Source organism: Erinaceus europaeus, chromosome 1 (assembly GCF_950295315.1).
Source record: "Erinaceus europaeus chromosome 1, mEriEur2.1, whole genome shotgun sequence".
NCBI classification, from domain to species: domain Eukaryota; kingdom Metazoa; phylum Chordata; class Mammalia; order Eulipotyphla; family Erinaceidae; genus Erinaceus; species Erinaceus europaeus.
The window spans coordinates 107,035,300-107,052,477 of record NC_080162.1 but is presented as its reverse complement, the minus strand read 5'-3'; the positions used below and the strand labels follow the sequence as shown (position 1 = coordinate 107,052,477).

Genomic DNA, 17,178 nt, shown 5'->3' with positions numbered 1-17,178 from the left:
ATTAACCATTATGCTATTTCCCCCACTAGATGTTTACCATCTTATATGAGCAATTGCCTTGCAAGCCCTGAAGACTTGGGATCTACTTTAACCTTGTGTATCTGTCTTTCACTCCTCCTCTTACACGTACAGGGCTTAGCACAGTGATTTGTACAGAGGAAGCATTCAATATTTGTTGATTTTAGAATGCCAACTCACCTCATCCTACATCTGAATTTTTCATGTTGATATCATACTGAAGTCTACATCTACTTTTTTTTTTAACCTCCTTAGAGTGTCGTTATTTCAGATATTTGGGTCCCACTATGAATAGTTTTAGTCATAAAGTCCCAAGCCAAGGGAAATTCTGGAGGATGACAAGTCTGGTATAAGGGAAGGAATTCTTAACTTCACAGCATGCACCTGGCATTCCTGTAGCATCTGCAGCTTACCCTTTGACAAGGACTTGGTTTTATGTTGTAACAGCAATGCCTAATGTTCCCCCAGCTCCCTCTTTAACCCTTACCTTCCTCTTGTCACGGCTGTAATAGTGAAAATCCTCACCTGAGAGCTAGAACTGGACTTCTAGTCCTGGGTCTGTAGCTGTCTGATTCTGGGCAAGTCATCAAACCTCTCTTAGCTGTACTTTCTTTTTTTTTTTCATTTTTTTTTAAAAATTATTTATTTGGGTGGGGGTAGATAGCATAATGGCTATGCAAACAGACTCTCCTGCCTGAGGCTCAGTCAGGTCCCAGGTTCAATCCCCCACTCCACCATAAGCCAGAGCTGAACAGTGCTCTGGTAAAAAAAAAAAAAAAAAATTTTCTTTATTGGGGAATTAATGCTTTACATTCAACAGTAAATACAATAGTTTGTACATGCATAACATTCCCCAGATTCCCATTTAACAATACAACCCCCACTATGTCATTCATCATCTTTCATGGACCTGTATTCTCCCCACTGAGCTGTACTTTCAATGCCTCAGTAGGTAGGGGATTGTAGAGCTCATTAGAGGTTTTTTGTTTGTTTGTTTTTATTTTTTTAACCAGAGCACTGTTCAGCTCTGGCTTATGCTGGTGCGGGGGATTGAACCTGGGACTTTGGAGCCTCAGGCATGAGAGTCTGTTTACATAACCATTATGCTATCTACCCTCTACCCAGATTTTTTGTTTTTTTAATCAATTTCACAACTTGTTCAAAATTGGAAATTTATTGAATTGAAATCTTATCCCTGTACTGTTACCCTTAGGCCGTAGTTCTGTCCTCCTTGTCACTTGACTGGTGCAGCAGAGACTTGATGCTTACTGGGGGAGGTGGGGGGGCGGGACACTTCCATTAGCCAGAAAAGTTAGGTGGCCATCTCAGGTCATCAAGATGGTTATCATTTTGTGGTTATCAAAAAAAAAAGTTTTTTAAAAAGACTGTTGCTCCTAATGCAACCCCAGTGGGTTTATATTGTCTAGTGGGTTGATGTGTGTGTGTGTGGGGTGGGTGTCTATCTCAGTCCATGCAGTGGGTGGGGCAGCTCCACCCAAGGGAGAAGTAAATGGAGGTGGTAGAACAGGCATGTCTCTTGCCCAGCTCCACCCTTTGAGAAATGTGGCAGGGCTGAGACCCAAATATCTGATTTTGTGATGTGCCAGGCGTATCCACTTACATGCTGGAATCTCAAGCTCGGAGTAGACAGACCCAGGGCCCTGTCTGGGGCTGGCTGACTTGGCACCATGGTTGCAAGAGATTCTGCTTCTCTTTATGTGGGCTGCTGTGGCTATTCTTGAGAGAGTAATTGGGCAACTTCTCCATTTGCTCAGTAAATATTTACCAAGTGCCAGGCACCTTGCTGGCTGTGAAGAGACATGGTCCTGGGCCACATGGAGCTTACAGTTTGGTGGCAGGCAGACAATAAACATACAGTCATAAAAATTACATATGATCACATGTGGAAATCCTGAATGATTATACATGCAGTTATGTATTATTATATATACGGGTGATTCCCACATTTATAATTTCAGCTCATACTCTTCAACCCCAGCCTTATATAGTCTGCTGCTTACTCAACACATGTAATTTCTGTTTGCAGGCTTCTCAGCTTAACATGATCAGAACAGAACGAGCCCCTGCAACTCTCCTCGCTCCTCCCACAGTCTCTGTTAATGGTGATTCAATTTCTGCTGGCTGCCTACCCACCCCCCCCAACTCAAGAGTCATCCCTGGCTCCTCCCTTTTATAAAAGCCCTTAATTGATAGGTCTGTAGCTTTGCTACAGGTGCATGCATATTTTTAAATATGTCCAGAACCTGACTCTCAACCATCTTCATCATCCTCACCTTGGCCTAAGTTCCCTTCAACCTCATAACTGACCTTCCTGCTTCCTTCCTTGTCTTCCGACAGACTATTTTCATCACAACAGGCAGAGTGAATCTGTGAACTGTAAGTCAGATTTTGTTACTTCTTTGTTCCTCATCTCATTCACAGTCCTTGTGTTGGCCTTAAAGACACAACATGATTTTTGCCATTTTACCGTTCTTATTTCACCTCATGCTCTTCATCTCCATTCCATCTTCTGATAATCAGAATGGGTCTCCTCTCCTCTCCCAAGAATCCTGCAGTGTTCTTTTCTGTCAAATCCTCCCAGGTCACCCTTTTTAAAATCAACCACCCCAGCCCCCCACCATTACCTATTCTCCTTACTATCTACCACCTTCCCTGTTTTGTTTTTTGCTGTGGTATTCGTCGTCATCTGGCATTGGTTGTCTTCCTGATTACATGCAGTCAGATTTTTATTTATTTATTTTTACTGCTCACTCTCTGATACCTAGGGCAGTGCCTGGCACATAGTAGGTACCTAATTAGTATTTGGCAAGTGTAATTAGTGTGTCTAAAGGAGCTGGCCTAATTGCTGTTGCATTTCTGATAGGCATTAGGGCTTATATCTTACAGGGTTTAAACAGCAAACACCAAGTAGTGTTGTGTTCCTGAGAAAGACTAGCGTCTCTCTTACTGAAGACCTGGGTAAAGCTCACATACATAGTATGATTCCCTGTGCTTTGGGAGCATCTTGCTAGGAGATATGGGGGCTGAACCAGGAGGGCAGAGTAATATCTTCTATTAGGATCCTAGCCAGGGAGTAGCATTTTCTTTCATTTTTAAAAAATTGTATTTATTGTGGTCCGGGAGGTGGCGCAGTAGATAAGGCATCGGACTCTCAAGCATGAGGTCCTGAGTTCAACCCCCGGCAGCACATGTCCCAGAGTGATGTCTGGTTCTTTCTCTCTCCTATCTTTCTCATTAATAAGTAAATAAAATCTTTAAGAAAATTGTATTCATCTTATTTTTCTTTCATTTATTTGTTAGGATAGAGAGAAATTAAGAGGGGAGAGGGAGAGAGAGCAAACTATATGGCAGCACATGGTTAAGGACCTGTGGGGAGAAGCTTTGCAAGTGGTGAAGCAGTGCTGCATATCTGTGTGTCTCACTCCTTTCTCCCCCTCTCTTTTTTATTTTATTTTTAAAATTTTATTTATTTATTTATTTATTGGATAAAGAGAGAAATTGAGAAGAGAGAGAGAGGTAGACACTTGTCACCTTGCTCCACTGCTCAAGAAGCTTCCCCCCTACAGTTGGGGACCAGGGGCTTGAACCTAGGTCCTTGTACATAGTAGCTTAATCAGACGCACCACTGTCTAGTATCTGTTTCTCTCTCTCTCTCTCCCTCTCCCTCTCTCTCTCTGTGCCTTCCCCTTTCTTCTTTCCCTCTTGATTTGATTTCTTCCTGTCTTTATCCAATAAATTAACAAATAAATAATTAAACTTTTCAAAAGGAAAGGGACTCTCTTGGCCATTTACTTGAGTGGTGATCTTAGACAAACCATCTGTGCTCAATTAGTTGACTCTTTTTAAAAAGATAATAAGATTTCTAAGTTTACTAAAAAGAGATGTTATGGGGATAAAATAAGCTGACATTATTTTAAGAGTAATTTTGTAGCTGCACAATCTACTTAAACATGAGGTTCCAACTCAGATTCTCATCTGGCCTTGATGGGTAATAAGGAATTGTCTCTCTGCTTATTATTAATTGTGTATATGGCTCTGGACAAGCCTCTTGATCTCCCTCACTCTTAGTTTCCAATGTGTACAATAGTATCACTGTTCCTGTGGACATTTGCCAGAGGTGCTCATCATCAAGTGAGATCTTGGATGTAAAGACTTACTGAACTTATAGTTTCTGTTTTTCAAAGCTACAGGATTGTAATACACAAAAACCATAGCCAGTGTTTTTTTCCTACCAGATCTTACTCCTTTTTTTCTCTCTTTTTAAAACATGTATTTTACTTATTTTTAATTAAATATTTTATTTATTTATTAATGAGAAAGATAGGAGGAGAGATAGAGAAAGAACCAGCCATCACTCTGGTTTGTGTGCTGCCGGGGATGAAACTCAAGACCTCATGCTTGAGAGTCCAGTGCTTTGTTCTCTGCGCCACTTCCTGGACCACAGTTTTACTTACTTACTTTTTAAAAAATATTTTATTTATTTATTATTAGATAGAGAAATTGAGAGGGGACGGGAGATAGAGAGGGAGAGAGACCTCTGCAGCCCTGCTTCACCACTCATGAAGCTTTCCCCCTGTAAGTAGGCCCCTAATTTTACTTACTTTTTAATAAGAGAGAGAGAGAGAAAGAGATAGATGCTGAGAGACCCAAGACCAGAGCACTGCTCAGCTCTGGTTTAAGGTGGTACTAGGGATTGAACCTGGGGCCACAGTAGCCTCAGGCATGAAAGTCATTTGCTATAATCATTAATACTATCTCCCCAACCCACATTCCTTTTTAGAGAGAAAAACTATAAAAGTTTAAAAATGATTTTTGGTGAGAATTTTACAGAAATAAATGATATCTTCTCAAACAAAGTTTATAGAGCATGAATAGCCCCTTCTTTGTACCTGCGTGGATAGAACACCTGCTTGGTGGGGGGAGGGGACCACGAAGTTTCTTTCTCTTAAAGCCTTTCTCCCTGAAAGAAGGGTGGCGGTAGCGGTGCGCTGGTGGGAGGTAGGGTGGAATTGCCTTGGTAGAACCCATTTTGAAGTGTCCCTTCTTGTCCCAAGCAGCACTGGTGTGGATGGGGCTTGTTTCTTTCTTTCTTTCTTTCTTTCTTTCTTTTTTTTATTATTGTCACTAGGGTTATCACTGGGGTTTGGTGCTAGCACTATGAATCCACTACCATTTTTCCTTGTATTATTATTTATTTAATTTATTTGATAGGACAGAGAAATTGAGAGGGGAGAAGGAGATAGAGGAAGAGCTTCATTGCTCGTGAAGCCTCCCCCCTGCAGTTGGGGAATGGAGGCTCAAACCCTGGTCCTTGCACAGGGTAATATGTGTGCTAAACTGGGTGCATGCCACCTGCTGGCCCCTGAATTGGGTCTTGAATCTTGCTCTGGGCTCAGAATGAGGAGAGTGAATTCTACTTGGTCAGTTATTGTACTGATGACCAGATGTGAGGCCTTTGATCTTCTGACACTATAGGGCACTGGGCTCCAAACTAATGATTCCCAGCTGCTGTGCTTTTGGGATTCATATTTCCACCTATAGTCGTTGCTCAGGCTTCTCTCTGGTAGTCAGTGGCAACTTCTTTTTCCCCATTAAAAAAAAAAAAAAGTGGGAGTCCAGTGGAAGCGCAATGTGTTAAGTGCATGTGGTGCAAAGTGCAAGTACTAGCATAAGGATCCCGGTTCGAGCCCCAGGCTCCCCACCTGTAGGGGAGTCGCTTCACAAGTGGCGAAGCAGGTCTGCAGGTATCTATCTTTCTCTCCCCTCTCTGTCTTCTCCTCCTCTTTCCATTTCTCTTTGTCTTATCCAACAACAATAACATTAGTAATAATTACAACAAGGAATAAAAAGGAATAAAAAATAATTTTTAAAAAGTGGCTAAATATAACACAAAAGTTATTTAAACCACTTTTGAGTGTGTAGTTCTGTCACATGAAATACTTTCACAGTTCTGCTCAGCTATCACCACCATCTACCTCCAGAATGTTTTCCTCTTCCCCAACTGACACATTCTCTTCTTGCCTGTTAAACGCCAACCACCTTAGTCCTTGCAACGACTATTCTATTACATGTATCTGATTCTGACTACTCTAGTTATCTCATGTAAGTAGAGTTGTACAATAGTTGTCCTTTTACATCAGACTTATTTCACTTAGTGTACTATCTTAAAAAATTAATAATAGTTGAAAAACAAGATCAGAAATGAAAACACAAGTAGAACCTGAAATGTAATTGGCATATCGCACCAAAGTAAAAGACTCTGGGGTGGGAGTGGGTGGGTGGGGAGAATACAGGTCCATGAAGGATGATAAACGACATAGTGGGGGTTGTATTGTTATATGGGAAACTGGGGAATGTTATGCACGTACAAACTATTGTATTTACTGTTGAATGTAAAACATTAATTCCCCAATAAAGAAATTTAAAAAATTTATAATAAATGGCTGAGCGGTGGCTCACCTAATAGAGTACACATGTTACCATGTACAAACACCTAGGTTCAAGCCCCCAGCCCCTGTCTGCAGGGGGGAGCTCTGTGACCAGTGAAGCAGCGCTGCAAGCATTTTCTCTTTCTTCCTCACTATCTTCCCTTTCCTCTTGATTTCTCTGTATAAAATAAATAAGTAAATAAGTAAAAATAATAAACATTCAGGGGTTAAATGCACATGGCGCAAAGCGCAAAGACTGTCGTAAGGATTCTGGTTCAAGCTCCTGGCTTCCCACCTTCAGGGGGGTCGCTTTACGGGCAGTAAAGCAAGTCTGCAGGTGTCTGTCTTTCTCTACCTGTCTCTGTCTTCCCCTCGTCTCTCCATTTCTCTCTGTCCTATCCAACAACAATAACAGTAACAATGATAAACAACAAGGGCAACAAAAAAAGGAAAAAAAAATGCCTCCAGGATCCAGTGGCTTCATAGTGCAGGCAGTGATAACCCTAGAGACAAAAAATAAAATAAATAAACATTCAAATAAAAATAATAAACAATCTAGAGAGAGAGAGGAGAGAAAGAACTAGAACATCACTTTTGCATATGTGTTGCCAGGGATTGGACTTAGAGCCTCATGCTCCAGAATCCAATGCTTTATCCACTCTGCCACTTCCTGACCCACAGCATAGTATTATTTTTAAGTTTCACTCTTGTTGAAATGTATGTTAGAATTTCCTTCCGTCCGTCTGTCTGTCTGTCAGTCTTTCTGTCTGTCTGTCTATCTGTCTATCTATCTATCTTGTAAGGTGAGGCCTCATACTTCAGTGCTTCTGGACCATCTTTTCATACAGATAGAGAGAAGGTGAGAACATCAGAGCTTCTCCTGGTGATATGGTACCTGATGAACACTTTAATTGTACCTACTTTTGACTGTTGTGAATAGTGCTATGGACATGAGTGTTTAAGTATTTCTTTTTTCTTTATTTATTACTGGATAGACACAGAGAAATGGAGAGTGAAGAGAGAGAGAAAGACACCTACAGCTCTACTTCACCACTTGTGAAGCTTTCCCCCTGCAGGTGGGGACCAGGGACTTGAACCTGGGTCCTTGTGCACTGTAATGTGTGCGCTTAACCAGGTGTGCCACAACCTGGCCCCTAAGTATTTCTTAATTCTTTTGTTTCTCTTGTGTATATATATCCATAAGCAGAGTTGCTGGATCTTATGGCAACTCTGTTTAGTTTTTTAAGGACTCTCATACTGTTCTTCTCATTGACAGCACCATTTCATATTTCCACCAGCAGTGCAGGAAGCTTTCAGCTACTCCACATCTTTCCCAATATTTGTTATTTTCTGGGTTTTAGCCATCCTAGTGGGTACAAAGTGATAGCTCGTCTTAAAAGGCACTTCTTGAAATTTCATCTCATGGGCTCAGATCACAGCTCCTCCTTTGTCTTGACTTTGTTAAACATTGTGCTCAGAGAAAATGTATAGAAACCTGAGGGGAGGTGTGGGATCTGGGGAGGGTAGGTGCTGTGGTACTTATGGTCAGTAGACTTCGGCTTGCTTCTGGCTTCCAAACAGTGTGCTTAGTGATGGGGCCAGATGGGTGTTTGCTAGCTTTCAGGTAATCAGAGCAATTCTGGGTAGTTATTTAATTTTTCCCACCAAAAGCTCTCAATGTTGTCTTTAAAATTTTTATTTAATCTGTTTATTTAATTTATTTTTACCAGAGCACTGCTCAGCTCTGGCTTATGTTAGTGCTGGAGATTGAACTTGGGGGTCTTAGAGTTTCCTGCACAACAAAGTCTCTTTGCATAAGCACTGTGCTCATTCTCCTGTCCTATTAATGTTGGCTTAGGGTGTTACTTTTTTTTTAACTTCCCCTCAGTATGTGATAGAAGAATGTAGGGGTAGGTAAAAGGGAATGTTACAGTGACATAGTAACATGGTGAACTTGACTACTATGTGCTTCTCCCTGAGCTGCTCAGGACAACATCTCTTCCAGCTTTATGAGGCCACAAGGACAGAGGACTGAGCTCTATATCACCCACACCCTCACTCTGACCTTCCCTAGCCCGTTGTTCCCTGCTGCCCTTGGAGCACCTGCTACAGGGTGAGGGGTAGGAATGGGGGACAGCGCTGGCTTCTCATTTCTACCTATGTCCTCTGGAGGATTGACACCAGAGGCCTTGGCACCTGGCCACTCAGCCTGGAACTTAGAGACGAGGCCAAAGACTTAGAGTTCTCTATTTCCAGTTATTGAGAGCTCACCTTTTCTAGATGATTACCCTGTGCCTGGTTAACCCTCTCTGTCACCCTGTAATAACAACATCTCACCTTTTCTCACAACAGCAGAGCAGAGCTGGAGCCTAGAAGGTTTGATCTCAGAGTACAAGCCTTGGGCCACTGTGTAGTTTATTGGTACTGGAATGGGAGGGGAGGCATTTTGTAGTTTTCAAAATGTTTTCTGATGAGTATCATTCATTCTCCACAACTTGTTTTTATTATTAAGCACCTCCAGGCACCATGCTCAGCTTATTCTGTCACCATGTGGTTAGTTCTTATCTTGCCTAAGGAACCAATTCTACCCTTTTTATAGATGGAAGCTGATATTCAGAACAGTGAACCAATTGCTGGTGGTCTTGGTGCTGAGATGAGGCAGAACCAGAGTGAGTTTAAGAACTTTGATCAGAATTCCATTGTTCGTGGTTATCCTAATGTGCTGTGAGCTGCCATTCCCATCCCATGATAATAATTGAGTTTGGCTGTGGAGTTTGCACAGCCAAGAAGTCTAACCACCTTACTGCCTGCTACTTGCCAGCCCCTTCTCCTTTAATTTCCTGCCCACCATATCTAGGAGCTGTGTGAGCCTATCGTGGTGGATCAGAGTGCTTGGTTCATAGTAGGTGCTTAGTGAAGATCGTTGAATTTTGTTTGAGGACAGGGTGTGCTGGAAATAACGGAATCCGAGCCAAGACTGTTCCTAAAGAGAAACACAAATAGAATTCGAGGTCATTGTTTTCTCCAGTCTTCTCCCAAAATGAACCTCCACTTTCCAACTTCCAGATGCCAGGGACATGAAGGAAAGAGTGCCATGGCTATGTAGAGTCTGAATTATTCCCAGATTCCCAAGGGAAAAGAGTCACATTAGCAAAGTGCTTGCAAGATCAGGTGTCACTCTTTCTAATTAGTAAGAGTAATGATCTCTTGCTTTGCTTAGCATTTTGTAGTTTTCAAAGTGCTTTCTCTGGTATTATGTGTCATCTGATGCCCACCACTAGCCTGTTAGGTAAGTGGGGCAGGAGTCATTTTCCCCGTTTTATGGATGAGGATACTGAAACCTGGTCAGGATGCTAAGTTGGTGCCTGCATAACAAATCCACTAATCCCACAAGCTTTTCTCCCGTTATTTCTTTTATTTTATAGGACAGAGAGAAGTTAAGAGGGGGGAGGGGAGATAGAGAGGAAGGAGAAAGCACTTGCAACACTGATTCACCACTCAGGAAGCTTGAACCGTGCAGGAGGTTACCCAGGGTTTGAAAGTGCAGGAGGCACTCAATTTGAACGCTAGGGCCTGTGGTGGAGCAGACATCTGGAAAGTAGAAGCCAGCAAGGGGTTAGCGTAGTCTGTAGGCCTTGTGCTCCAACTCTAGCAGCGAGAGCATGTCGCCCTCACGGACAGGGACCTTGACATTGCAGATGATGGAGCATCTGGTGTCATCCATGAACTCCATACACCCCTGTGTGCACTGTCCCTGCTAGTTGGTCTGGCCCAGCACCATGGTGACCTTGGCCAGTTTGATGGGCTGCACGTGGCTGGTATTCATGATGGCATCATGGCAACGGTCGGGCTGGAGAGAGTATATATATTTGTTGTTGTTGTTGCCCTTGTTGTTTTTGTTATTGTTGCCATTGATGTTGTTGTTGGATAGGACAGAGAGAAATGGAGAGAGGAGGGGAAGACAGAGACAGGGAGAGAAAGATAGATACCTGCAGACCTGCTTCACCACCTGTGAAGCAACCCCTCTGCAGGTGGGGAGCTGGGGGCTTGAACGAGGATCCTTATGCCGGTCCTTGCACTTTGAGCCATGTGTGCTTAAACTACTGTGCTACCGCCCAACCCCCCTATATTTTTATTTATTATTGGATAGGGACAGAGAGAAATTGGAAGTGGGGGGAGATAGGGAAAAAAAAGAGAGAGACACCTGCAGCCCTACTTTGCTACTTGTGAAGCTTTCCCTCTGCAGGTGGAGAACAGAGGTTTGAACCTGGCTCCTTGTACACTGTAAGGTGAATGCTTAACCAGATGTGCCACCACCTGGCCCCACCCCATAAATCTTTTAAAAATTACTTATTTTTATTGGGAGATTAATGGTTTACAGGAAATATAATATTTGATACATGTGTAAAATTTCTCAGTTTTCTGCAAAACACTGTCTTCCCCAGGGTAGATCCTTTTCCACCATCATGCACCGGTACTGGAACCCCACCACACACACACCCAGTCCTTTACTTTGGTGCAATACACCAGACTCATTCCAAGTTCTACTGCCCAACTCCCCTTAAATGAATTTTTAATGTGAGGTCTTTAGAATGATACTTGGGGGCAAACGGTGCACCCAGTGACCTGGGCTCAAGCCCCTGTTCCCCACTTGCAGAGGGGTAAGCTTCACAAGCAGTGCTGCAGTGCTGCAGGTGTCTCTGTCTCTCTTTCTCTCTTTCTTCCTCTCCCTTCAGGAGGGAGGGGGGGAGAGGAGAGAGAGAGATTGAGAGAAGAAGAATGATAGAATGATTCCTGGGGTATAGTAGCACTTGTCCCCAGACTTTCTCTTTCCCCCTAGTTGATGTGCAATATTGACGAAGTTCATTACTGTAAGACCTGACTTCTGCTCTTCTGTTAACTTTTTTTTTTTTATTTCACTTGTTAATTCAGTAAAGCAAATCAAACAAATTGCAAGTGAGTGCTATTATGGAGACAGCCTTGAATGGAGCTTCATTCTTAAAACTGTGAGTCATTCACAAAACAAAACATAACATAAAAACAGGAACAACTTGACAACTTCAACACTTACTAGTAATAGTCTCTACATTTCCACTGATTGCCCCCCCCCCAAAAAAAAAAAAGACAGTGGCTATCAGAACAGATAAAAACATATTTTACCTGGTAGGTCAAGGTTCGAGTGCTCCCACTGTAAGGAAACCAATCTTCAGGTTGGCAGGAAATCTCTGGGTCCAGTGGCGCTCTCCTCCCAGAGCCTGGCAAAATCATCTGCTAAACTCTCAACTTGCAAATGCTTCCTCATCCTTGAACTTTCAAGAAAGTGGTGCTGAGCATCCACAGCAGAGCTGCTTCTTCACACTTGATAGTCAGCCCCCTGCAATTAGATTCAGAGACACTTGTAGTTATTGTGTTGTCTATTGAGCAGTGATCGCGTGGCAGACACTGCAGTGTGTGCTATGTGCATATTTCATCAAAGCCTCCTGATATCTTACTGCATGAACTTATCATTTTAGCGGGAGGGCTCAGTGGTACTAACTATTGTGTTCAGGAATACAAAGTGAGAAATGAAATTGGGGGGGCAGTGGTGGTGTACCCAGTTAAGTACACATAGTACTATGCACAAAGACCTGCTCAAGGACCTGGGTTTGAGCCCCACTTCCCACATGCAGTGTGAACACTTCACAAGCAGTGAAGCAGATCTGCAGGTGTCTTTCTCTTTCCCTCTCTATCTCCCTCTCCTCTCAATTTCTCTCTGACTTACCAAATAAAATGGAAAAAAAATGACCACCAGGAGTGGTGGATTCATAGTGCTGGCAGTAACCCTGCAGCAATAATGCTGGAGGCAAAACAAAAAAAAAGGGGTATTTTTGGATTCCAGATCACTAGTTTAGACTCTCAGCCCTGAGTCCCTTCCGTGCTATACCTATTCTCCTGTCAATTTCAGCTGAGGCCTAAACAGGTATGGCTGGTTTACTGATGTCATTGCCATCCATGGCCAGCAGGTAGTCTGTTCTTGCCAGTTCTCTCACTACATAGCCTGCATGTGCCAGAAAGTGCTCTGAGCCATAGATAGCCTTTGTCTCTCCTCCCCATCTCCTCAGCTCCCTTGAAGTATCTGGGAAACAGACCATTTTGTCCTCTGTAATATGGAACATTGCACATGACATTGATTTTTTTCCTTAGCCAGTGTGCTGTGTCCCCCAAAATAGACTGTCACATGGCATGCACAAGCCTTTCATTTCCTGAGCCCTCAACAGCAGCTCCAGGAATCATCGTCAGTGCCATTTATTACTTTGCCACGTGTGTGGCAAGCACCCTGCTAGGTATTTGACACCGTGTCTACAGTTTTCATACCACTCCTGGAAGGCGGGGCTTCCTTTACTTCCACTACCCACATGAGGAAGCCGAAGCTCAGGGAAGTTAAGATTCTGTGCCTTCAGGGAGTTGGGCAGTAGTGCAGCAGGTTAAGCGCACATGGCGCAAAGCGCAAGGACTGGCATAAGGATCCCGGTTCGAGCCTCCAGTTCCCCACCTGCAAGGGAGTCAACTCAGAAGTGGTGAAGCAGGTCTGCAGGTGTCTATCTTTCTCTCCCCCTCTCTGTCTTCCCCTCTTCTCTCCATTTCTATCTGTCCTATCCAACAACAAAAACAATAATAACTACAACAATAAAACAAGGGTAACAAGGGATTAAATAAATAAATATTTTTTATTAAAAAAAAAGATTCTGTGCCCACAAACATGGAGGAGCCTCTATTTGAATCCTTGTAACTGCATCCCAGGGATCCATACCTCCACCATGATGGGAACTCATCTCTGAATGATAACTGTGTCTGACTGGTCCCTGGCCCCATTAATCACAGGGCACCACATAGAGTCTCTCTCTCAAGGAGCTCTCAAGTGGGCTAGACTGCACAATACATTTTGTGATTTGTTCCTTTTTTTTTTTTTTTTTTTCCTGAGCCCATCTTTACCTGTTCACAACTTGGAGGTGAGTCTGGGGTGAGCTGAGGCGGCAGCCTGGGGAGCTGGCAGTGCTCTTTGTTCTGTGTTTACACCCCAGGCTGATGTCTCTGTTTGCTCTTTGCCTTCTTCCTTCTACTCTGTCAGGCCCCAGGACCCAGGACTCATTTGGGTCTGGCCTTGTGGTATTCCTGTTTGCAGCTCTGTCTGGGGCTAGCTGATGAGAAAGGATATCTTATTTGGCGTGGAACGTACTGCTGCTATGGCTTTCTCTAAAGGCCCCAGATGAGTTTAAAACATCTGGATGCTCTATGCACTGTTATTTGGGCCCTCTCCAGGGAAAACGGAGTGGGCTAGTCTTCAGAATCAGTAAACAGAAGGAAAGGTACACTAGGTCCTTTGGTCTATAGCTGACCCTCTGGTCTGAAGCTAGGCCTCACTCTGTCCTGCTGTCACAACTCCCAGGGAAGACCAGGGCTTGGTGTCTGGCCCATTATTGGCTATCAAGCCACTTTCCTATGGCTCTGGGTAGAGGTACTCAGCTCAGACTTTTTTTTTTTTTTTGGTAATTAATAGTAGGTTACTAGATTGTAAGATTACAGTGTAGAGTTCCATACTTCACCCACCACCAGAGTTACATATCCCCACCAAAGATATCACCACAGTTCTCACAAGCCTTACAGTTTCATTCCATTCATTCACTGGTTACTTGTCTATGCCAGGGGCCCTGGTCCAGTGTAGCATCCAAGGAGAGACTTTAGCCACAGCCCCTGTCCTCTTTGTGTTTGGCCCAGCACCTGCTGTTAGTTTGGTGAGGGATGGATGAGGACCTTTTTATATGTAGAGTGAATGCGGAACCCTCAGTTTTAGAAATGGAAAGCTGTGAAACTGGTGGGCTTGTTCAGAATCTCCCCATAACTTTGAGGAGAAGGAAACTGGCATAATAAGGAATTCAGCTGGAGGAAAAGCTACTAGTTTGACTGTGGTCTGCCCTGTGCAGTCAGGTGGAGCTGGTAACTGACCCAGGAAGTCTGGTCTGTTTCCTGTGCTCTTGTCTATTACCCCATGCCTGCAAACATGTGCATACATATTATGTATGTATGTCTCATCTTCCCAAGTGGCATATAGTCTGGGGGAGGAAGAAAGGACAAATAAAGGTATAATACCATTTCAAGCAAGACAGCTTGTAAATCGTGCTAAATTAGGCAGTGTAGACGAGAAACAGAGAATGTGGAGCTACTTTAGAGTAGAGGTGGGAGAGATCCCTGTGGGCTACAGTTATTTAGGGAAGGCTTCTGGCTGGGGGCGGGACTCAGGTTTCCCTGTGGGCAATAGGGTAGGGTCAAGTGTGCAGGTATGAAGGATGAGTGAGGAGTATGTAGAAGGATAAGTGATTTGAATAAGGTCGGACAGAGAGAGTAATATGATTTCCTTTAATGTAAAAGTGCTGTGTGTCCATGTTTCACACAAGAAAAAACAAAACCTCTTTTGTACCCACCATCTTCAACAAGAGTCCTCATTTTCTTTTGATGTTTAACTTTCTAGCCTTCCTTCCTTCTGTTCTTCCTCTACACCTCCACCCGCCCCGCCCCTCCCCTTTTTAGATAGAGACAAAGAGGCAGAGAGATAGAGAGTAAAAGTGACCACAGCACTGAAGCTTTCTTTAATATGCTGGGGACTGGGTTTGAACCTAGGTAGCACACATGGCAAAGCAGCACACTACCCAGGTGAGCTATTTCACCAGCCCTCTTTTTTTCCTTTTAGTCCAATTGGTTGTGTTACCACTAATGTTAGGGAAGGTCTTGAATAGTAAATGGGACATTTAGGTAAAAGGTAATCTTTTTCTTGCTTCTTGCTTATGGGGTACAAATGAGTGAAGTAGTCTAGAGAGAGGCAGCCAGCATCTCTGAGAGGCAAGCCTGGAGCCTGTGACAAGGCAGGGGCTGTTGCACCCCAGACTTGGGACACCAGTTTCTTCCCCCACTGCTCAGGGATCTCAGGTTTCTTCCTTTCTGCTGCTGCCCAGGGGGCCCAGGGGAAGGATTCCACTGAGTTGTCTTAAAAACCTGGCTGGTGGGTGGGTGGTGGCACAGCTGGTTGAGTGCACATGTTGCAGTGCTCAAGGACCCAGGTAGGAGTCCCTGGTCCTCACCTGCAGGGGGAAAGCTTTGCAAGTGGTGAAGTAGTACTGCAGGTGTCTCTCTTGTCTCTTTTCCTCTCTGTCTCCCCTTTCCTCTTGCCTTCTGGCTGTCTCTATCCAATAAATAAAATTTTAAAATTAATTAAATAAAACAAAAACACCAGGAGTCAGGCGGTAGTGCAGCAGGTTAAGTGCAGGTGGCGCAAAGCACAAGGATGGGAGTAAGGATCGTGGTTCGAGCCCACAGCTCCCCACCTGCAGGGGGGTTGCTTCATAAGTGATGAAGCAGGTCTGCAGGTGTCTATCTTTCTTGCCCCCTCTCCTGTCTTCCCCTCCTCTCTCCATTTCTCTCTGTCCTATCCAACAATGACAACAATAATAACTACAACAATAAAACAACAAAGGCAATAAAAGGGGATAAATAAATATTTAAAACAAAAAAGACACCTGGCATTCCCCCACCCCCTGCATGAAGATTCCGCTCTTCTCCAATGACACTCCCCCCCCCCCCCCCCCCCGGCTTCCTCCAGAGTCTCCTCTCTGGACTTGGGGCGCATGTGGTTTTGCCACACCACACGGCCTTGCTGCTGCGTGAGGTCATTCAGGGGAGAAACTATGTATAGTGGAGGTCTCACATCAGAACAGCTCCGTATTGTGCAGGCTGTTAGCATTGCCCTCCTGTCAGGGTCACTCAGACGCAGTGCCAGGCAGTACTCTCTGTGTTCCCCAGAAGGTGCTTAACACACTCAGGACCAGCATGCTGGCCAGGCCCAGGCCCAGACACCCTTAAAGGAGAAGCTCTGAGGAAGAAGCAGCTGAGAGTCAGGAGGCTGGAGTTCTCATGGCACCTGGGTGGCCAGGTGTTCACGCATCTCCTCTGCTTCACTGTCCCAGTGATAAGGCTAGTCTGGAAAAGGTACTTTGTATTAGGTTTTTTTTTTTTTTTTTTTTTTGGTAGAGACAGAAGTTGAGAGGGAAGGTGGAGGGAGGGAGAGAGAGGACTGGGGAGATAATGGTTATGCAATATGACTTTCATGCCCGCCACAAATCAGAGCTGAGCAGTGATCTGGTAAAATAAATAAGAGAGAGAGAGCGAGAGAGAGAGGAGGGGAAGGGGCACATCTGCAGCCCTGCTTCACCATGAAGCTTCCCCTTGTAGGTGGGGACTGGAGGTTTGAACCAGTATCCCAATGTCCTTAGGCGTTGTAACATGCACTCAACCAGATGTGCCACCACCCAACTCCATTTATATTACTTTTTAGGTGCAAACTTGTAAGGTTCTTTGATATATTTAGTCAAATGGGAATCAGGGAAACTAGGGCCCCAGGAAGTACCACTGAAGTCTGGGGGCCCAGAGAGCACAGAGTTTGGAAAACACTGGGCAAGTGGAGCCTCTGAGATTTCTTCCTGCCTTAGGGCTCATGGGTCTGGCCTTCAGATGGGCTCTGGCATATGAGACCCGCTGACAGGGTTGCAAGCTTAATGTTCATCTTGACTGGACTGGGGACCTAGCTAAGGAGCAGAACTCTAGAGACAGGACTTTGTTTGCTTATTTACCATTTACTTACTTATTTTTGTTATGGAGGCAGTTGTGGGCACCAGGAAGGCAC

The 17,178-nt window shown here is 44.1% G+C and overlaps 1 protein-coding gene and 1 pseudogene across 3 annotated transcripts in view; one reads left to right on the top strand and one right to left on the bottom strand.

The window, feature by feature from the left end:
* The window catches only part of UBTD1 (ubiquitin domain containing 1), a 70,870-nt gene that overhangs the window by 2,878 nt on the left and 50,814 nt on the right, over positions 1-17,178 (top strand). Inside the window, exon 2 of one of the 3 annotated variants that reach the window (XM_060192672.1) lies at positions 2,377-2,415. The exons of the other annotated variants lie outside the window; for them this stretch is intronic. The gene's annotated coding sequence lies outside the window, so the exon portion shown is untranslated. The remainder of the gene's footprint in view (positions 1-2,376; positions 2,416-17,178) is intronic. 3 annotated transcript variants of the gene reach the window in all.
* Positions 9,924-11,009, bottom strand: LOC132541965 (small ribosomal subunit protein eS28-like; annotated as a pseudogene).